Source organism: Epinephelus lanceolatus, chromosome 15 (assembly GCF_041903045.1).
Source record: "Epinephelus lanceolatus isolate andai-2023 chromosome 15, ASM4190304v1, whole genome shotgun sequence".
In the NCBI taxonomy this organism is placed as follows: domain Eukaryota; kingdom Metazoa; phylum Chordata; class Actinopteri; order Perciformes; family Serranidae; genus Epinephelus; species Epinephelus lanceolatus.
The window spans coordinates 905,146-925,845 of NC_135748.1; the positions used below are offsets into that span (position 1 = coordinate 905,146).

The window sequence follows — 20,700 nt, forward strand, 5'->3', positions numbered from 1 at the left end:
TTGGTAGCATTTGAATGAATACTTCTGAAGATTCATTTTCCATAACCGCTTACCCTGGTACAGGGTCACAGATGTGCTGGAGCCTATCTCAGCTGTCACTGGGTGAGAGGCGGAGTACACCCTGAACAGGCTGCCAGACTATCATAGGGCTGACACATAGAGACAGACAGCCACTCATGCTTAGATTAGAGTCACCAATAAACCTCATATACATGTCTTTGGGCTGTGGGAGGAAGCCAGAGATTCCGGAAAAAAACCCCAAGCTGACGTATGGAGAACATACAAACTCCACCCAGAAGGCTGCAGCTGGCCAGAGAATTTGAACTGCTACACCACTACGACGCCCGACTCAGGGCTGGACTGGCCATCTGGCATAGCAGGCACTTTCCCGGTGGGCCAATGGGACTTTTAAACAAACGCAATTTTTTTTTTTGGCTGGGCCAAAACACAGGTAGGCCCATAGGTGTATTTTCTTAATTGACACTGGGCTGGCCCAATCATATTTCTAACTCCCACCCCTTTGGGCTCATTAAAGAGCATCTGCAAAAAACGCATGTAGATAAGCCTGTAAAGCTCGTCAAACCCGTAATGTGCATGATAGTCTTTACATAACAGCTTGCCAGAAACAAGAGCAGGTCTCAAAACTCTCTCCCTCCCTCTGTGTGTATGTGTCTGTGTGTGTGAATGAGTACAGGGCAGGAGGTGTCTGATGGTCCACACTGAGTGACACAAGTTACAGCAGGAAGGGTAGAGGAGCGAAATAACTGCTTTTAGGAGATTTTTCAAAAGGGAAAGGGTGAGAGTTATCCTATGGAGTACGATTTTTAAAATGAAGTAGCCTATAGGCTATTTATCTCTTCCTCATGGGCGTAAGTGCCATTTTATTTTATTTTAGAATCCTCACGTTGCATATTATTACTTCATGTGGCTTCAAAATGAAGTAATACAATAAAAAACTCGTTCATTTTAAGATAACCAAGGTGAAACTATTTCTTTAGTCACAGTTTAGACAGACAGACAGACAGACAGACAGAGACAGAAATACAGACAGCAGATGGCAGAGAGGTAAACTGCACATGTTACACTGCTTTAACTGTGTCTGGAAAGTGTGTGTGTGTGTGTGTGTGTGTGTGTGTGTGTGTGTGTGTGTGTGTGTGCATGTGCGTGAGAGAGAGAGAGAGAGAGAGAGAGAGAGAGAGAGAGAGAGAGTGAAAAAGAAAAAACAATTTATATGCCAAATAAACTAATGGTTATGTAGGCTACTCAGATCTTTTACTTAAGTAGGCCTACACTAAATGTAGTAGTACTACACTGTTAAAAATAAAAGACCTACATTCAAAATGTTACTCATGTTAAAGTATCAGCCTTAAAATATACTTTAAGTACCAAAAGTAAAAGTACTCATTATCTAGAATGGCCCACTTCAGATTCATATATATGTGTATATATATATATTTTAAAAAAAAATCACCCTCTCACCCTCTTGGGGTGGTATCTGTGTCATCTTCAAGCTCAGGTCCTCTACCAGAGGCCTGGGAGTTTGAGGGTTCTGCGCAGTATCTTAGCTGTTCCTAGGACTTCTGGACTGAGGCTTCAGATGTTGATCCTGGAATCTGCCGGAGCCACTCTCCCAGTTTGGGGGTCACTGCCCCGAGTGGTCCTACTACCATGGGGACCACATCATCTTTGACCTCCCACATCTGTTCCAGCTGTTTCAACCCTTTCAACCCTTGATACTTCTCCACCTTTTCGTGTTCCTTCTTTCTGATGTTGCTGTCAGCTTGTATCACCACATCTACCACCACTGCCCTCTTCTGGTGTTTGTCAACCACCATTATGTCCAGTTGGTTAGTCAGCAGCTGTTTGTCAGTCTGGAAGCTGAAGTCCCACAGGATCTTAGCCCTGTTGTTCTTAACCACCTTTGTTGGCGTTTCCCATCAGAATTTGTGTATTTCGAGTGCATACTGGGTACAGATGTTCCTGTACACTATCCCACCACTTGGTTGTGTCTCTCCATGTATGCTGATCCTGTTTGCATCTTACACCCTGCCACTATGTGATGGACCGTCTCAGGGGCACCTTTGCACAGCCTGCACCTTTGGTCTGATCTGCTGTGGTAGACCCTGGCCTCTATGGCCTTTGTGCTTAGGGCCTGTTCTTGCGCTGCGCAATATTGTCTCCCTTATCACTTTCAAATCCCATCTGAAAACACACCTTTTCAAGCTGGCATACTCAGTCTGATTTAGAAACACATACTGATGATGCTTTTATTATGATTATTTTATACCTAGTGTTTATAATTATGAGTCATTTTATTAACTTTTATTGTATATTACTGAATATTATTATTATTATTATTATTATCATTATTATTATTATTAGTGCCTCTGTGCTGTCTGTCAGTCCAGCATTCTCCAGCCACTGGTAGGTCTTCTTAATGTCAGCCACTTCCTCTATCCGATGGTGGTATGCACCATGTAGGGGCTTGTCCCTCCATGTTGTTTGCTCCTCCATCAGGTTCCTGTTGTCTGAGGCATTCACTTAGCAGCTCATACTTTGGGGCCAGGATGTTTCATCCTGGATAGTGGCTCTGATGCTTACTAGTCCTTGGCCTCCCTCTTTCCGCTTAGTGTATAGCCTCAGGATGCTGGACTTGAGGTGGAACCCTCCATGCATGGTGAGGAGCTTTCTTGTCTTGATATCTGTGGCCTCTATCTCCTCCTTTGGCCAGCTGGGTATCTGATGACAGGCAGTGCGTACATGTTGATGACTCGGACCTTGTTCTGACCTTTCAGCTGACTTCTGAGGTATTTGGTTTTGGTCGACTTCCTTGCGGCCTCCTCATGATTTCCATTAGCCTGCAGGATCCCACGGTACTTGTAGCTGTCCTGGATATCCCCGATATCCCCTGTTGTATCTGGTAGGTCAGCTCTGTGAGTTCTGATCATCTTGCCTCTCTTTGATACCATCCGGCCACACCGCCACATTCTAATCCAAATGACATCCCTATGTCCTTGCCGTAGATCCTGGTGGTCATGGACGTCGGAACTATTTTTGAGAGGGGGGGCAGGATTTTTGTTGGGAGGGGCGGGGGAAGAACGCACACTTATCAGTGATTAAGCATTTGATTTGAAGTTATTTTATAATAACATGCAGTTATAAGAGAACTAGAATGGATGAACACGGCATCTTTATTGTTAAGAAAATGAAACTTTGATAACTAAATCAAGCCGTTTAAGGAACATAACATTATTTGTAACCTTGAATGAAAAAAAGAAAAGTCTGCGCTCCTGACTCAGGGCTTTCATGCATTTCCAAAAGTGGACCTTCTCTCAGTTGACCTACTGATGAAGATTTTAAACAGGGTCGAGACATCGCTTTCATCCATAAGGTCACTGTGAGCGTTCATAATAGCCAAATGTGTTAGTCTCTCCTGCGTCATGGTGTTGCGCAGCCAGGTTTTCAGCCTGCGCAAGGCTGAGAAAGAGCGCTCGGATGCCACGAAAGATATGGGCAGGGCCAGACAGAGCTTAATGAGCTTCTCCACCTCCGACAGCATGGAGCGGGTTTGGGGCTGCAAGGTTTGTAGGATGGACACAACATCCTGGATGCCAAGGCTACTGTATGTAGTCAGGCAGGCTGCATATCACATCAAAAGCCTGGATCTATGCATTAATGATATGAAAGAGATAAATGTAAGTCAGACAAATTGAGTTTAAATTCAGATTCTTTATTTTTTTAAACCGTAATGCAGTGGGTAGGGAGGCTGGGATGCGGATGCGGCCACACCCCCCGCACCCCTAGTTCCTGGATCTGTGAGTTGATTTCTCACTCATTCTTGGTATACAGCTTGATGTCATGTGCATCCCCTTGGTATATGCCACATTTGATGTTGACTTGGGCAATCGGCCTCTGGGGTCGTCTTCCACATTCCCATGGAGTTCTTTATGAAGACTGTTAGTGTTCTGTTGATCTTATATAGTTCCAGACATTCCAGTATCCATATGTGTGGCATTGAGTCATAGGCTTTCTTGTAGTCAATCCAGGCGGTGCACAGGTTGGTCTTGCTGCTCTTACAGTCTCAGGGGATTGCTCTGTCGACCAGTAGCTGGTGCTTGGCTCCTCTGGTGTTACTGTCAATTCCTTTCTGCCTCGCTCATGTATTGGAGAATATTCCTAGTTATCGTAGCCGCTATGATGCCTGACAGGAGCTTCCATGTTGTTGACATAAAAAAAGTACCTAGTAGGGGGGTAGGACTTTTCCGATTACCTGGAATTCTTGAGGTGTGTGCTGAAGAACGCTGATTGGTGGAACACTTTCTCACAGCGTTCTGCACTTCCTGGCATGGGCAGCTGCTGTAAACCTTATTTAATTTCTCCAGGCTTCACTTCGTTTGTGTTTTGATTAAGGATGGGTACCGAAACCCTGTACTAAATTAACCCCGGGGCTAAATTATCAAAGACTGTAGTACTGATAAACGCTAAACTCCTCCACATACACACACAGACACACGCCTACACAACACGATAACTGGTGAACAGCCGAGCAGCCCTAGTGGAAATGATGTGAAGATAACTTGAAAATGATTCAAGTTGATGGCAGCTACACTCGTAACTGTAAGTGACATTAAACCTTAGCAAGTAAGAAGCCAATACTTTATCAATACGTGTTCAGCAAGCATGAACATGTAAACATGTAGCGATATTCAATATTCTCCGTCCACAGTCTCATCCACCGACACTAACGTTATGTCTTACACTAGGACTGTACGCTAGTTCAGCTGATAGCGAATTGTTACTAATAAGCTAAAATGAGAGCTGTCTGTATGTAGACTAACTTAGTTTGACACTTATCTTAAAATACTTTTAAACTTAGCTGCTGGCTGAGACAAACAGCCCCAACTCTCTACACCAGCATGTAACCAGCAAAGCTGGCACAGCCAAATACAGGGCACACGCCGAATCATCTGTGTCATCAGCCTGATTTGAACACATTTTCCGGAACTTTGAGGTGCGGTGGAAACGCAAACCACATGGATTGCCAGGGATTCTTTTACCCAGGTAAATAAATTCCTGGTAATAAAAGTTCCTGGAAATGTTGGTGGAAAAGGGGCCATTGTGGCTGACCCCTCCCATCCAAAGACACAAACTCTTTAAAACACTTCTCTCTGGCAGGAGGCTGTGCTCCATCAGGATCAAAACCTCATGCCACAAAACAGTTTCATTCCGACTGCAGCTGGCCTCATCAACAAAGCCGGGGACCCCCACTTACACTTACTATCAGTACAAAACAATCTTCAAAAGTCCATCATTTCATAATATAAGTTTTCATCTCCTGTTGAGTTGACAACAGTATTTTTCATAACACAGACTCTTTTCTAAAAGAAGGGCCCCAAAATCAGCACATCACTCCTTTTCTGTGACATTGTAGTTGAGCTGTAGACCTTAACTATTACCATTATTATAAAAATGTTAACTGTACAACATCAGTGAGTAGGTTTATCTGTGGGTGAAGTGGCGTCAGAATGAGAACCATGATGTTGTTGGTTTCTGTATTTCAGAGCAGCATTTGGTGAATGGACTTACGCTTGTATTGCATCTTACTAGTCTTCCGCCCACTCAAAGCTTTTTACACAAAATGTCTTATTCATCCATTTACACACATATTCACACGCTGGTGGCCAAGGCTACCATACACATTTTCACTCCAACCTTGTCACATATCAACATTTGGTCATTGACTTTTCACATTGACAAATAATGTGCAGGGTACCCTGGGTACATTGGTTGTTGACATTCTGGGATGCTGTGTCAACTTAAGCCTGTAACATGCATTACATGTTTTCAAAATACACTTTAATTTTCACAGGAAATGTACAGTTTGCATACAGTGTCTTTCAAAATAAATGCACAACATTGGTACAACACTGCAGATTGACATTTGTTTTCCTTCAACAACAAACGCACGTGGTAACATTTAGCCAACTCACACACATGTGGTTGGGTCGGTGGGTCGGTGGTTGGTGGTAGATGGACCCATCCACCACCCCTCCTGCTAACGCTTCTCGGACTTCTGCCGGGCGCCATTACATAATAACGCTGACCAGCCGCATATCATGTAAACGTGAAAAGGTGGCTTTTTTCGTCTGGGTCTGATGGTGGAAGTCACTGACCAAGTGCCAGTTATGCCACTTGCAAAAAAGCTCCACCAGGTGCTCTGATGAGCAGTCATTGATGAGCAATGTAGGAGCATGCCCTTCCTCAACTCTCCAGATTCTGGACTACCAGTAAATAAGACAATGAGAAATCCACCAGCAGGGTCAAATGTTTATTACCCTGCCCCCGAGCTTACTCCGGTCAGGAGGGATGCATCCTCCAGACATCCTGGCACCAAAAAAGGGGGGTAGAGAGTTAATTTGAGGTGCTTCAAATGCTCTTTAAGTCATTAACTTATAAAAGGGTCCCCTCCTCCACCCAGAGGCAACGCCTTGATTAACCGCCCTGCTAGGATAACACAGTGCCTCCCTTCTTCACAACATCGGATCATTATTTGATTACTTTTGAATTCTTTTTACTCGATTACACGCCACTCAGCAACAGTTACTATACTAGATGTTTATCAGATAGTGCTGTCACAAAATTTAAGGAAATGATTACTCCGTCGTTAAATTCAATACCAAGTCCTTCAGTAACAGAGGTTTCCCGTGCTGACTTTAACCTCTCCCGAATTGATCATCTTGTCGATAGCGCCATAGGCTCGCTGCGAACAACACTCAACTCTGTAGCTCCTCTTAAAAAGAAGTTAACAAAGCAAAGAAAGTTCACTCCTTGGTATAACTCTCAAACCCATAAGTTAAAACAAATATCGCAAAAATTTGAAAGGAATTGGCGATTAACCAAACTGGAAGAATCTCGTTTAATCTGGGCAGACAGTCTCAAAACTTATAAGAGGGGCCTCTGCAATGCCAGAGCAAGCTATTACTCAGCATTAATAGAAGAAAACAAAAATAACCCCCTTTCTTTTCAGCACTGTAGCCAGGTTGACTGAGAGTCAAAGCTCTATTGAGCCTTGTATTCCTTTAGTCCTTAGCAGTAATGATTTTATGAGCTTTTTTAATGACAAAATTATAACTATTAGAGGCAAAATTCATGACCTCCTTTCCTCAGATAGTACCTATCTAACCTCAAACACAGCTGTAAGACCTAATATATATTTAGATTGCTTCTCCCCAATTTCTCTTCAAGAATTGACCGCAGTGATTTCTTCATCTAAATCATCAACGTGTCTCTTAGACCCCATCCCAACTAGGCTACTTAAGGAGGTCTTACCTTTAGTTAACACTCATATATTAGATATGATCAATATATCCTTATTAACAGGCTATGTACCACAGTCTTTTAAGGTAGCTGTAATTAAACCTCTCCTAAAAAAGCCCACCCTGGATCCGGAGGTGTTAGCCAGCTATAGACCAATATCTAATCTTACCTTTCTTTCAAAGATCCTTGAGAAAGTAGTCGCAGACCAGCTGTGTGATTTTCTCCATGATAATAATTTATTTGAGGAATTTCAGTCAGGATTTAGAGTGCATCATAGCACTGAGACAGCACTAGTTAAAATTACAAATGACCTTCTGATTGCTTCAGACAAAGGACTCGTCTCTGTACTTGTTTTATTAGATCCTAGTGCGGCGTTTGACACTATTGACCATCAAATTCTGCTACAGAGACTGGAACACTTCTGCACTAAGCTGGTTTAAATCTTATTTATCTGATCGTTTTTAGTTTGTTTACGTTCATAATGAATCATCCTTACGTACTAAAGTTTGTTTTGGAGTTCCGCAAGGTTCTGTGCTCGGACCAATCCTATTTATTCTATATATGCTTCCTTTAGATAACATCATTAGAAATCACTCTGTAAATTTCCATTGTTATGCGGATCATACACAGTTGTATTTATCGATGAAGCCAGAAGAAAGTAATCAATTTACTAAACTCCATAACTGCCTTAAAGACATAAAAACTTGGATGAGCACCAATTTCCTGATGTTAAATTCAGACAAAACTGAAGTTATTGTTCTTGGCCCCAAACAACTCAGAGACTCTTTATCTGATGACATAGTTTCTCTAGATGGCATTGCTCTGGCCTCTAGCACTACTGTAAGAAACCTCGGAGTAACATTTGATCAAGATTTGTCTTTTAATTCTCATTTAAAACAAACCTCACGGACTGCATTTTTTCATCTGCGTAATATTGCAAAAATTAGGCCTATCCTGACCCAAAAAGATGCAGAAAAACTGGTCCATGCTTTTGTTACCTCAAGGCTGGATTACTGTAACTCTCTATTATCAGGTAGCTCTAGTAAGTCCTTAAAAACTCTCCAGCTAATTCAGAATGCAGCAGCACATGTACTAACAGGAACTAAGAAACGAGATCATATTTCTCCTGTTTTAGCTTCTCTGCACTGGCTCCCTGTAAAATCCAGAACTGAATTTAAAATCCTACTGGTAACTTATAAAGCTCTAAATGGTCAAGCTCTGTCATATCTTAGAGAGCTCATAGTGCCATATTATCCCACCAGAACACTGCGCTCTAAGAATGCAGGGTTACTCGTGGTCCCTAAATTCTCCAAAAGTAGATCAGGAGCCAGAGCCTTCAGCTATCAGGCTCCTCTCTTGAGGAATCATCTTCCTGTTGTGGTCCGGGAGGCAGACACCGTCTCCACATATTAGACTAGACTTAAGACTTTCCTCTTTGATAAAGCTTATAGTTAGGGCTGGCTTTGCACATAGAGAGAAGCCTCCCTTATCAAATCCGCCCACTTTGGCCGGATAAATACAAGTGCGCTCGGCGTGGCTGGCCTCTTGTCGTACGTGTTTTTACTCTCTTGTTGTGCTTGTTTTTGTTACTCTCTTGTATCTCTTGTGTTGCGCTCTTCTTCAATTTTTTAGTCTTGTGCTTTGATGTTTGCGTGCGCTCTTTTGTTTTACTTTATTTAACTCATGCATAACTCTCTTGTGCAAGTTATTTTGAACTTTTAAATTCTGTTGATCCAGTTTTCTTTTATCTTCAGTGTTTTCAACATTTTTGCGTGTTAATAATAACTTTGACAACAATATCAAACGGTCAACGATATTGTTCTCACCATTATTATGAGCGAGTAATCAGAACGAAGTAGACCAACACCTGCCGACCAACCTCTTCGCCCCAGATTCATTGGAACCAGCGGCTGCCAGCCACTTGCCACAGTGGTCCTCAAGCCCGGTTCTAGGCAGGCATATATGAGGGGGCAGTCATAAATGTGAAGGGGGCATCATGCTCCAGCACATTTTTGCCATAGGTAGACCTGACAAATAAAGGTCACTCACTCACTCACTCACTCACTCACTCGCAGGATGTGGGGACGCTGTGTGAGTGCCCTATAGAGGGTGTCAAAGCACCATGGTCTCAAATATGCTCGCCGCTTGTTTTGTTGTTGATAACAGTGTTTTCTACATGGAATTGGGTTGTTGTTAGCTGTGTGTCCAACCCCCAACCTAAAGAAATGGATTGCACTTTGTCAGGCCTCTACCCTAAGACCTGTCCAACTTGGGTGTCCCACCTGAAGACTAAGCTCCTGCTGGTATAGCTCTTAGGGTCACTGAGGCACGCAAACCCCCTGACCACAATACGGTGTCAATCCCTCAAGGAGGAAAACTGAAAAATAAAATAAACAAAAAATAAAAAATAAAAATTAAGAACAAATAAAATAAAAATATCCTTCATCCAGGCACAACCAACATCTTAACATTTATCTTACCAACAAAATACAAACACAACAGATATAGGCTAGAGCAGAACATTTTATATTTTTTTTTGTTTTGTTGTCATTTTTTTGTGGTTTTTTGTTAGCAATTTCACAGATTTCTCTTCACTCCACTCTCCTTTGAGCTGCTGAAAGCTGCAGGAGTGAAAAGTTAATAAAAGCTTTGTAAAAATCGCTGTGATTATCAAAAAACAGCATGCAGAACTAGAGGCTGGGCGAGGCTTTGTGTAGGGGTCTGGCAAACACGGCATTTGTCCTCAGTATGTGACATGCAGCAGGCACTCATCTCTCGCTGTGCTTGTGTGATTGAAGACATGTTTGCACTGACAGGCTCACACTCTATGCTCACACTGCTATATTTGCTTTTGTTTTTTGTTGTTAGCTATATATTAAGTATCTCATGACACGAGACGCTACGACGAGTTTAATGGAGCTTCATGTTACTGCTGCATTCTGCCTCACTGAGACTGAGAAACCTGATGCTGATGCATCTTGGCTCATTTGCATACTAAACAGTGATTGGGTGTTTACTGGGGGGAGGGTCTCTGTCGACTGCAGACAGTAGATCACACAGCTGGCCCACAGCATGGAGTGGAGTGGAGACAGATGAGAAAACTTTTCTATTTAGTGCCTTTTTCGGCGGATTTGATTTGAGGGAGCAAGATATTTGTTTAAGGGGGCATTGCCCCCTCTTGCCCCTGCGTAGAACCGGCCTCGGGCTGAATACGGAGATGAAAAGGTGAAGAAGGAGTCAAAGGATACCAGCAGGGGGGGCTAGCACTGGAAACAGTAGCCCAAGATGAAACTGGAGAGGGAGGCTCGGAGGAGGGGGGTTGTAGTGAGTGAAGAGTCAGTCACGTGGAGATGACTGAACAGCATGCTGTATGCTAGCGGCAAGCATTCGTGAGCCCTGTGTGTTAGAGTGGATGCCGTCTCTTTTGAAAAGAGACTGGTGGTTCCAGAACAGGTTGAATATATACTCTATATGCGGACAGCAATCAGGTTTGGAGACTAAGGATTCTAGTAAAATGACCGGGACCACGACCTAATGTGGGAATGGGACCTGAGATAAACACCAACTTTCCATATTGCTTCAGTAAATCAAAGAGATGTTAAAAATCAGATTTGGTCAGCTCGGACTGTTGAAAAGCCATGTCATTGGCTCCCACATGGACTATAACTCTTCTAATGGATGACAGGAATGAATGCAGTAAACCCTGGAGCTTTTTGTGGAAGTCATGGACTGTGGCACCGGGGAAACAGTGAGTTACTACATTGTGGAAGCACACATTCCTGATTGTGGAATCGCCAACAATCAGTGTGGTAGGGGGAATAAACGGCCGTAGCGATGTAGGCTCGGCATTGCTCGGCTCAGTGACCACACTGTGCACCACATTCACCGGCTGGAGATGGATGGACGTAACCGGGGACCATTGCAGCAACTGAGCAGCGTCTTTCCCAGCAGAGCAGCGCCTTGCTGGAGAGCAGGTTACTGGGCGTGGGGTGAACTGCACACAGCCAGGTGGTCCGGCACAGGCCCAGAAACAGGGCCCTCTGAGTTGACTGAGATTCCGGCAGGTTCGGGGTAGTCGTCTCAGTGGCTTGAAGGTCCGGTGACAGGTGTCCTCATAGGTGGCCACGGCACTCTGCTTTAAAGATCGTGATTGGTAGGCAGTGTTAGTTTTGTCAACTAAAACGAAAACGAAAACTTTTCGTTGACAACCATTTATTCCGTGACTAATTTGTGACGAGACTGTAAATTTAGTACTGACAACAAAAACTAAAACGAAATCTCTGTTCATTATGAACTGATGAGTAAAAACTTTATGATTGGATGACCTCCCTCCGACCGGTGGCGGTGCACGTCCAGTTTTGCCACACAGAAGCCTTGGCTCCACAATGGGAAGGTGGGATTCTGGAAACAACAACGCCTTGTCAGAGCGTTGAGCTGAAAGGAAGCAATTATGAGCGGATTATTTTCACCGGCGACTTGTCAAGTAGGAAGAAAAAGAAGAGAAGATTTATGGACACACTTCTGTTACCTTCCAGCTGAACGAAAGACTGAGTGCATCGTTCCCAACGAGGATGAAGAGCCTTGTGGATTCAAGTTCAGTGGAAAAGACATGACGAATTTAAAAACACACCTTAAGGCAAGCCATCCTGCAGTGTCTGACAAGGTAAATATAAAAATGGAGATTGTTACGACGGCTTGTGCAGTGAGTTTTAGGATTAAATTGCATGTAGACCTAAGTAACGTTAAGCCAACGTTAAAGCTGAAACTTGATATGCGGGTGTGGCGTGCTTAGACTATTTGAGAATGCGCTAGCAATTAACTTGCAAGCCAACACCTAACGTCAACGATTAGCTTTAACGCTAGCTAACATTAATATTTTTAGCCCTCACATCTCGGTCAGAAAAATACATTGGGGCAGTAGAAATGGGAGAAAGTAGCTCTCTAATTATCTGATTATGTACTAAAACTAGCCCTGCAGCAACGTATCTCCAGAAGTAGAAAATGTGAATTATTTGGGTAATGTAAGGTTACGTTCCGCAGTGGATTCCTCGGTTTAACTTGGTTATGGTAAACGGCTAATTAAGTAGGCTTGGTTAGGATAACTACTCTTGTATTTAATTATTCATTCTGTGAAAAGGACAAACTAATATGTAACGTTTACATATCTTTAAGAACCTAAGAACATTTAAGTTTTCAGTTCTGTGTGCCCTCCCTGTACGATTAACATCCTTGCCAGTCATGTATGTTAAAGTGATTAACTCCACTCCACGGGGTGGTTTTTAGACATAGTACCAGATGTTTTATGCTTGTTCTACAACTTTTTGGCCTGTGCTACAAAATTCTCAGCTTCCCTAGCACCAGTGTTATGTGCAAAATGTTAAGGCACAGCCCCAATTTAACCCTTCTGTTAATGGTTGTAATCTTATTTGAGATGACTGTGTTCTTTCTGTTTTAGCCTGCAAATTGGATTGCTACAGTGTACTACGTAGATATGATTATGAAATAATTCAGAGGCAGTACAAGTAACACCTTTTTTACTCTCCCCTTCAGATCATGGATACTCAGACTTTACCTGTACTACAGAAAATGGACAGTGAAAATGAAAAACAACAGCCAAAACAGACAACGATTCCAAACATGTTCACTTCCAAATTAAAGTACCATCCAGATGGAAAAGAACAAAAAACAAGAGAGAGAATTCTGGCTTTGTGGATAGGTCGTACTGCTCTGCCAGCCTGCACAGTGGAAGACACAGACTTCGTTAAAATGATGGAAATGGTTGACAAGAGTTTTGTAATCCCCAAAAAAACAAAATCAACAACCTCATTGAGAGAATTTACAAGGATGAAAAAGAAGTATAAAGAGAGACTGGCCTCTGCGCGCAGGATTACAATTGGCCTTGACATTTGGACAACCAAGGGACTTCCTTGCTATAAGTGTATCTTATTTTTGCACTGTCCTGAATAAACCTGAGCACATACTACTAAGTCTCGAACAAATCTCCCATCCATATACTGCTAGTTCTATCAAAGCGTGTGTTGACAAGTGCACTGAGAGATGGGGGACACCAGACAACAAGATCCTTACAGTGATCACGGACAATGGGAGCAACATGGTTGCTGCATTCAGACCAGAGGAGGAAGAGGAGCCCAGCTCTGCAGACAAAGACGAGGGGAGCAGTGAGGGAGAACACGAGGGGAGCAGTGACGGAGAGCATGAGGAGGAGAGGTAACACCCATTATGGAGTTAGTCTAATCAGTTCATTGTATTGTTTCATGGGGGTAAATTTGTTTTACAACAAAATACACAGAACATAATAAAATCGGAAATACAAGACAACTCGTGGCATGCAATACTTATAGTGTGGTCACTTAAAATATTCCTGAACAGATTTCATAGTATTAGCTCATAGTATTGGAGCTGTCGCTAACCTTTAAAAACAAACTATATTAACTAATTTAGTTAAATTCTGTATACCTTTGTTAGTCAAAATACTCAGATGTTGTACTTTGAGGTATGTGTACACATTTTCCATTGAATAATTAAATACTCTGTCTGTTTCTCAGGTATGAAGGCTTTATGGCGAGAACATGCTGCTTTGTCCACACCATACAACTGGTCGTCGGGTCCATGTCATTGGTCTGACAGCCCATTGGTCCGACATCCCATTAGTCCGACATCCCGTTGTTCCGATATGTGATTATACTAGGCTATACTGTATTTGTGTACCATAGAGGATCAGCAACGCAACAAAAGTAGGCTACTGGTCGAGATACAGTGGTGGAAAAAAGTTTTCGGACACCCTTAAAATTTTACACAGTCTCAAATATTATCATGAAATATTTGTGGAAAAATCTTTTTTGTGTTTCAAAAGGTGTGGCTGCATTAGACAGATACAAACAAATACAAACTATATTTTTTTGTTTATTGTTTACAAGAAAAACTAACAAAACTAAATTCTTGACAGTTTCAATATGTCAGTTCTCAACATTGTCGGTATCAAAGTCAACAAATAACAGAGAATGTGTTCAAAACTGAACAAAAAAATAAATAAACCATCACATCATCAAATTAATATTTAGTAGTCCTGCCACTGGCACGTAGTAGAGCTCTAATCCTGGCTGGCATGTTCCCCACGAGCCTTTCACACTGTTGAGGGGTAATCTTGTCCCATTCTTGTTGAATTACTGCTTTTAATTCTTCTAAATTCTTTGGTTTATGCTTTGAAACAGACCTTTTGATAATCCACCACAGATTTTCAATGGGGCTCATGTCCGGGGATTGAGCTGGCCACTCTAAGACCTGGATACTGTGCTCCTGCAGCCAAGTTCTACTGGCCTTGGATGTGTGGCAAGGGGCATTATCTTGTTGAAACATCCAGTTTTTACCTCGACGGAACAGTGCACACGCAGAAGGGAGCATGTGGGTTTCAAGAATGGTACAATACTTGGTAGAGTTCAATGTGCCATCACAGACAGTGAGATGACCAACACCAGCAGCACTCATGCATCCCCAAACCATGATACTGCCTCCACCATGCTTGACAGTAGGTACTGTACATGCTGGAGATAATGCTTTGCCTGGCCTTCTGCGTACCCTCACATTAGTAGGAGGAAGATAAAGCTGGAAACTGGACTCATCTGACCACAAAATCTTCTTCCAATTCCTGGCTGTCCAGTTCTTGTGTGCCTGGGCCCAACGACGCCGGGCTAACCTCTGTCTCTCATTGATCAGGGGCTTCTTGATAGCCTTGTAGGACCTTAAGCCATGATCAAAAAGTCGGCCACGTACAGTGTGGGTGGAACACTGGACACCGGTTTGGTTTGACCACTGCTGCTGAAGCTCCTGTGATGTCATTCGGCGGTTTTGCCTGCACATGCGGATCAGGATGCGGTCATTTCTTGCTGAGGAAACCCTTGGACGCCCAGATCTTGGTTTGTCTTCCAAGCTGTTGGTTCGTCTGTATTTCTGCAGAGTGTATCCAACTGCTTAAGGACTGCATCTGCACTTCCTGGCTATCTGGCGGCAGCTGTACCCTTCCTGGCTGAGAATCTTTATCTTCAGGCGTGTTTCCTGCATTAGGTTCCTTGTTTTAGCCATTTTTGTGTCTGAAGAACTTTCAGATGTGCTGGCTTTATGTAGACACGAAGCTTGGCAACAAAAATTGTGTCTTTTAATAAAAAGAACGACCTTCATCACTGGTACCAAAATGACCCAATACTCAAAATTTCTTATGTATTTTTAGGGAACCAATCAATTTTAAATTTTTAATGGCTAGGATTTATTTAGTATTTTGGCTGTGACTGTACTAAAAGAAATTGCACTGAAGACCTAAGAGTGATTCTTAATGCAATATTTCACAAATGCATGGGGTGTCCGAAAACTTTTTTCCACCACTGTACAAGTGCCATAGAGAGAAGAGAGTGAAACACCATAACCTCCTGTTATTAACTCTGGAGTCCAGGTTGTGTGGGGAGCTCTCTGTGGTGCTGAACGGCTCCCAGCGGCGTATTTCTGCCTTGATGGTGCACCGCGACCGGCTCTGGGTCAGCTGGGAAAGGCTTGAGGCGAAGCAGGCTCACGGCTTATGTGTTTGCTACTTTCTTTTTCATTTTAACCCACACCATGATCTTTTCCTAACCCTAACCAAGTGGTTTTTGTGCCTAAACCTAACCAGACCTTAACCACAGGGCATCATGATGATTTCGGAACAACGGGACTTCAGAACAATGGATTTAATATGGTCGGAACAATGGGATGTCGGACCAATGGGCTGTCGGACCAATGGGCAGTTCCCCTGGTCGTCAACATGATCCACAAGGACGCCTCTGTTAAACGTCTGTTGGAAAAGGTGAAAGCCATTGTGAAACAGTTTCATAGGTCTTTAATTGCAACAGACAAACTTCACCAGCTCTGTGGACTTACGCTAATTACCAGCTGTGTGACAAGATGGTCCAGCACATTTCAAATGGTTTCACGCCTTCTTCAGGTGAAGGATTCTGTGGCCCAGGTTGCCGATGAGATGGGATGGGATTGTCTCCTCCCAAGTGAATGGATCAAGATAGCTGCTGTCAGAGATCTGTTGTTGCCCTTTGCTGACCACACAAAAACACTTCAGAGTGACACAATGTCGCTGTCTTTGATTTTGCCAGCCCTACTGGATTTGATAACTCACCTCTCCCAGTTTGCTCTGGAGTCCTGTCACAGAGACATGCTTGGTCTGGCTGACAAAATGAAAGCTGACCTGGAACGAAGGTTCAGCTGCTTCCTAAATCCTAGTGAGGCCAGATTCTCTCCACTTGCAGCTGCAGCCTGCTTCCTTGACCCAACTGTGGCTGGAGAAACGCTCATTGAAAACTCAGATGATGGAGTCCAGGAGGAACTTTTGAAAGAAGCAGAAAAATACATTCTAAGTGCCACTGCCTCCACATCAGCAACACAGAGGGGGGGTGAGTTGGGGAGAGATGATGGGGATCCATCAAGGGATGCTGAAGAGATGCCCCCAAAATGACCACAATTTAGGCCAACAGTGCTCAACAGGAAGTGAGGAAATACAAAGATGAGCTTTTGTCTCAGCAGATCCCAGATTTTGAACATGGCTTGGACTTTTGGTTGGCACAGAACTCAGTGGTGTATGTGACTTTGAAGCCTCTGGCCCTTGATTTACTTGCAATGCCTGCATCGCAGGCTTTTGTTGAACGAGTGTTCAGCATTACAGGGGACTTGACAAGGGCCCGTCGCAACAGGGCAAGGGTCATTTTGGAGAGAAGCACCTTTCTAAAACTAAACCAGGATAAGTAAACAAAGACACAGATGGGCTTAATTGTTAGGCTACACTCATGTCCCTTTTTCCTGTCTCATCACTTTTATAGTTTTCTACACTGTTTTATGTGGTCTATTTTTGAAGAAAGTTCGTGTAAATTGTGAAAATGGGTTTTGCACACTACAGTTAAATGGTTTGATTGTTGTTTTGATGGCCCCAATGCCCTTATAACAAACATTGATTAGAAGTGGGCATACAGTTAAGTTTTGATGCCATTTAACACTGTTATGGTCTTCTTTTCATGTCTTAAGAGGATTGGAGCTTTATTCATGCAGGGTGTAACTCATTTGTTGTACAAATACAGACAATAAACAAGAACCTGTGAAGGACATGATTGTGTATTGCACTTTTTCTAACAAGCCTTGGACATTCATTTTTATTATACAAGAGTAATATGGTACATTCTTAGTTTAAATGACTAAACACATAGTTAAAGGTATGCTTACAATGGAGTTTTTACTACCATGACAAACATCCTTTTGCAAAATCTATTACAGTATAACAAAACTGTCAAATTTCGTCATGACTAAAATGAGACTAAAACTAAAAACTGATTTCCACTGACTAAATTTTAACTAAAACAAAACGAAACTAAAAGACTAAAATGTGACTTTAACTAAATCCAGTCTTTGGTGAGTGACTAAGACTAAAATTAAATTAAAAATTCTTGTCAAAATTAACACTTTTGGTAGGTCACTAACTGGTATGATCTTAGTGGGTTTGATTAAGCAGACGTAAAACAATAAAACCCGATTAAGAACTTAGTTAAAACCCATGGTTAAAATGGAAAAAAACGCTAAAATAGCCTAGATGATTTTCACTGAGGAAACAGGGCGGCTACCATCTTGCGCGTGTATGGGGATCATTCCTCAATATCTGAGGAGATACGCAGAATTTCCTCAAGCATCTCAGGTAAAGCAGTATCTGCCTTGCCTTTTTCACCACTGAGTCAGTATGCAGCACCTAGGTCAGGCTCTTGGTGAAGTGGACACCAAGGTACTTAATGCTGTCCACCCTCTCCACTGAGGACCATGTCTACTTCTTCCTTCAGGTCAGCAATTTCATTGTTGTCTGTGCCCATGCTAATATACATATGATATGCATATAAATGTACAAATGTAGCATATCCATAGTTTGCAGAAACTTACAATGGCAATATTAATTCTGCCAATTGGGTTGTCTTTCTTGGCTCTACTGCTGCTAAATGCTTCCACTATATTAACCAGCTAGTCTCTGTTTTCTTTGTCTTTCTTCTTGTCAGCAATCAAGGCGCTCAGCACAGGTTGTTGCCTGTTAGTCACCTGTACAGCCAAAAGGCTTAATGGTACATAGATCCCCTTGACCAGACAACAAGTAACTTCATCACTACTTCCTGTGGTGATACTGCTTATTATCTGATATTCTGTGCCGCTCTCTTTATTGACAATATAACAGCATATGTCGATCATAAAACTCCTTGTTAACAAACTACAGTCTTTTGGTTGAAATGATTTGCACTCATTTAGTTTGATGCCTGCCCTATAGGGAGAACTCAGACTGTTGTCGCAAAGTGCTGAGTTAAGCCCTCTTAATACCAGTAATGAGTTGCCACATGGGTGTATTCTTGGTCAGTTACTGTTTACATTATACATAAACATGATTCTTCTTCTCAATGTTAGTTTTTATGCAGATGATATCATTTTATATGCTGCGGGCTCCAGTCCACCTCAGGCTTCAACTTATCTTCACTTTGCCTTGATGCTTTCAAATTATCATCTCATAATCATAGATTTGTTTTAATGCAGATGACCACTTACATAGGACTCTTCATATCCTCCATCATTGCCAAGGTAAAATGGTGAATGGAATTGCATTTATATGGCACTTTTCTAGTATTCTGACCACTGAAAGCATTTTTTAAGCCACCAGCATGAGACTTACTTCAGCATTTTGGTTCTCTCAATCTCTCGTATGACGTTCTCCCTCTCCAAGACACATACACATACACAAACAAAAAAAAACGTTCACAAATATGACACGTCACACACACTTCTTTATCCATCCAGATCACTCTTGTCTGAGCAATAGTGTGAGCAGGTGAGGCATGCGCTTTTGTATTCACAGTTGACCGCTACTTTTTCATTGCATTTCGTAACCATGACGCACCACTGCAATTTGCAAATATGACTTACATATGAACTGGAGGGCTGTTTGTTTGTTTCCAAGTTACAGTAAATGAATGCTCATGTGCCACTATAACGGTTTAACTTTCTGCTAACAGCTAAGATCAAACTGTTGACTGCAAGCTTTAAGTTAACATCAAAAACAATTACATTTTAGCCCAAGACGAGCTGGGTGTTTCAGAATTTAAGCTTTGTTATATAATAATATTTTTTTTAACTTTGTTATAACAGTAGTTTATTTAGTAAACCAATATTTTTTATAGTCTTTTATAGTCTGGAGATAAATATCTTGTAACGTGATATCGCCTAAAAATGTTGCAATATTATTTATAAGCCACATCGCTCTGCCCTATAGCTTAGATAGATAGATAGAAAGATGTATAGTCTCTGTCTCTCTTTCTGTCTGATTGTGTCATACGGATTACTGTTAATTTATCATGTTGATCTGTTCTGTACGACATCTATTGCACATCTGTCCGTCCTGGAAGAGGGATCCCTCCTCAGTTGCTCTTCCTGAGGTTTCTACCATTTTTTTCCCCCGTTAAAGGGTTTTTTTTGGGAATTTTTCCTTATCCGCTGCGAGGGTCCTAACGCCGGAATTCCACTGGATGCGTGTCCGTTGCAGAACAGCTGCACTGGTTATCCACTGCGTGCTCCGCCGTCCGTCAAACCCCACCAGCTGCGTTTGCTGTGCGGAGCGGTGCAGCTCTGCCGGACAGCGGGAGTCACGAGGACTCACGAGATCTCGCGAATTCACGCACAATTGCGCGATATAACAAGATGTAGTTTCTATAAACAGAACCACAAAACCAGAGGAGTAGCAGCAAGACATCTCGGTGCACCTCCATGATTAACATCTCCCCGTCCATGGTATCAACGGGGTGAAATGACGTCTGAAAACCTCTGACCTGTTGACTTCAGGCCTGCCTCCGCCCATTATGACGTTTTCAAGGTGTAGTGCAGGGAAATATGATCTGCTGTGAACACTGTGTATTTTATTTTAAAAATTAACAGGATGTTTTATTTTGTTTCTGTGCACGACTTCCTGCCCCACACAATCTGCTCTATGCTGAATTGCTGCGTTGTGCTCCGGCGACCGGCAAAAATAGAAGTCCTGCATATCTGTTGCGGAGGGCTCCAGAGCGCCGCAGCTGTGACGGAGCCGGAACGCAGCACAGCCGCAGCCCGTGGAAGCACACACATTGACTAGAATTGAAACGTATTGGCTCTGCTGCCAATCCGGAGCGCAGACGCAACCAACACGCATCTGGTAGAATTTGGGGGTAAGGACAGAGGGATGTCGTATGCTGTAAAGCCCTCTGAGGCAAATTGTGATTTGTGATATTGGGCTTTATAAATAAAATTGATTGATTGCTTGATTGAAGTAAGGAGCATCTG

At 42.6% G+C, this 20,700-nt stretch overlaps 1 protein-coding gene and 1 pseudogene across 17 annotated transcripts in view; both read right to left on the reverse strand.

The window, feature by feature from the left end:
• nrxn3a (neurexin 3a) overlaps positions 1-20,700 on the reverse strand; it is a 651,034-nt gene that overhangs the window by 572,247 nt on the left and 58,087 nt on the right. Inside the window, exons 2-3 of one of the 17 annotated variants that reach the window (XM_078174846.1) lie at positions 16,493-16,699; positions 16,243-16,412 (exon numbers count right to left, since the gene is read on the reverse strand). The exons of 15 other annotated variants lie outside the window; for them this stretch is intronic. The gene's annotated coding sequence lies outside the window, so the exon portion shown is untranslated. Of the gene's footprint in view, positions 1-16,242; positions 16,700-20,700 lie in introns of all 17 variants that reach the window. One more of the 17 variants, XM_078174847.1, reaches the window with a different exon arrangement.
• LOC144467100 (uncharacterized) lies at positions 1,481-2,514 on the reverse strand (annotated as a pseudogene).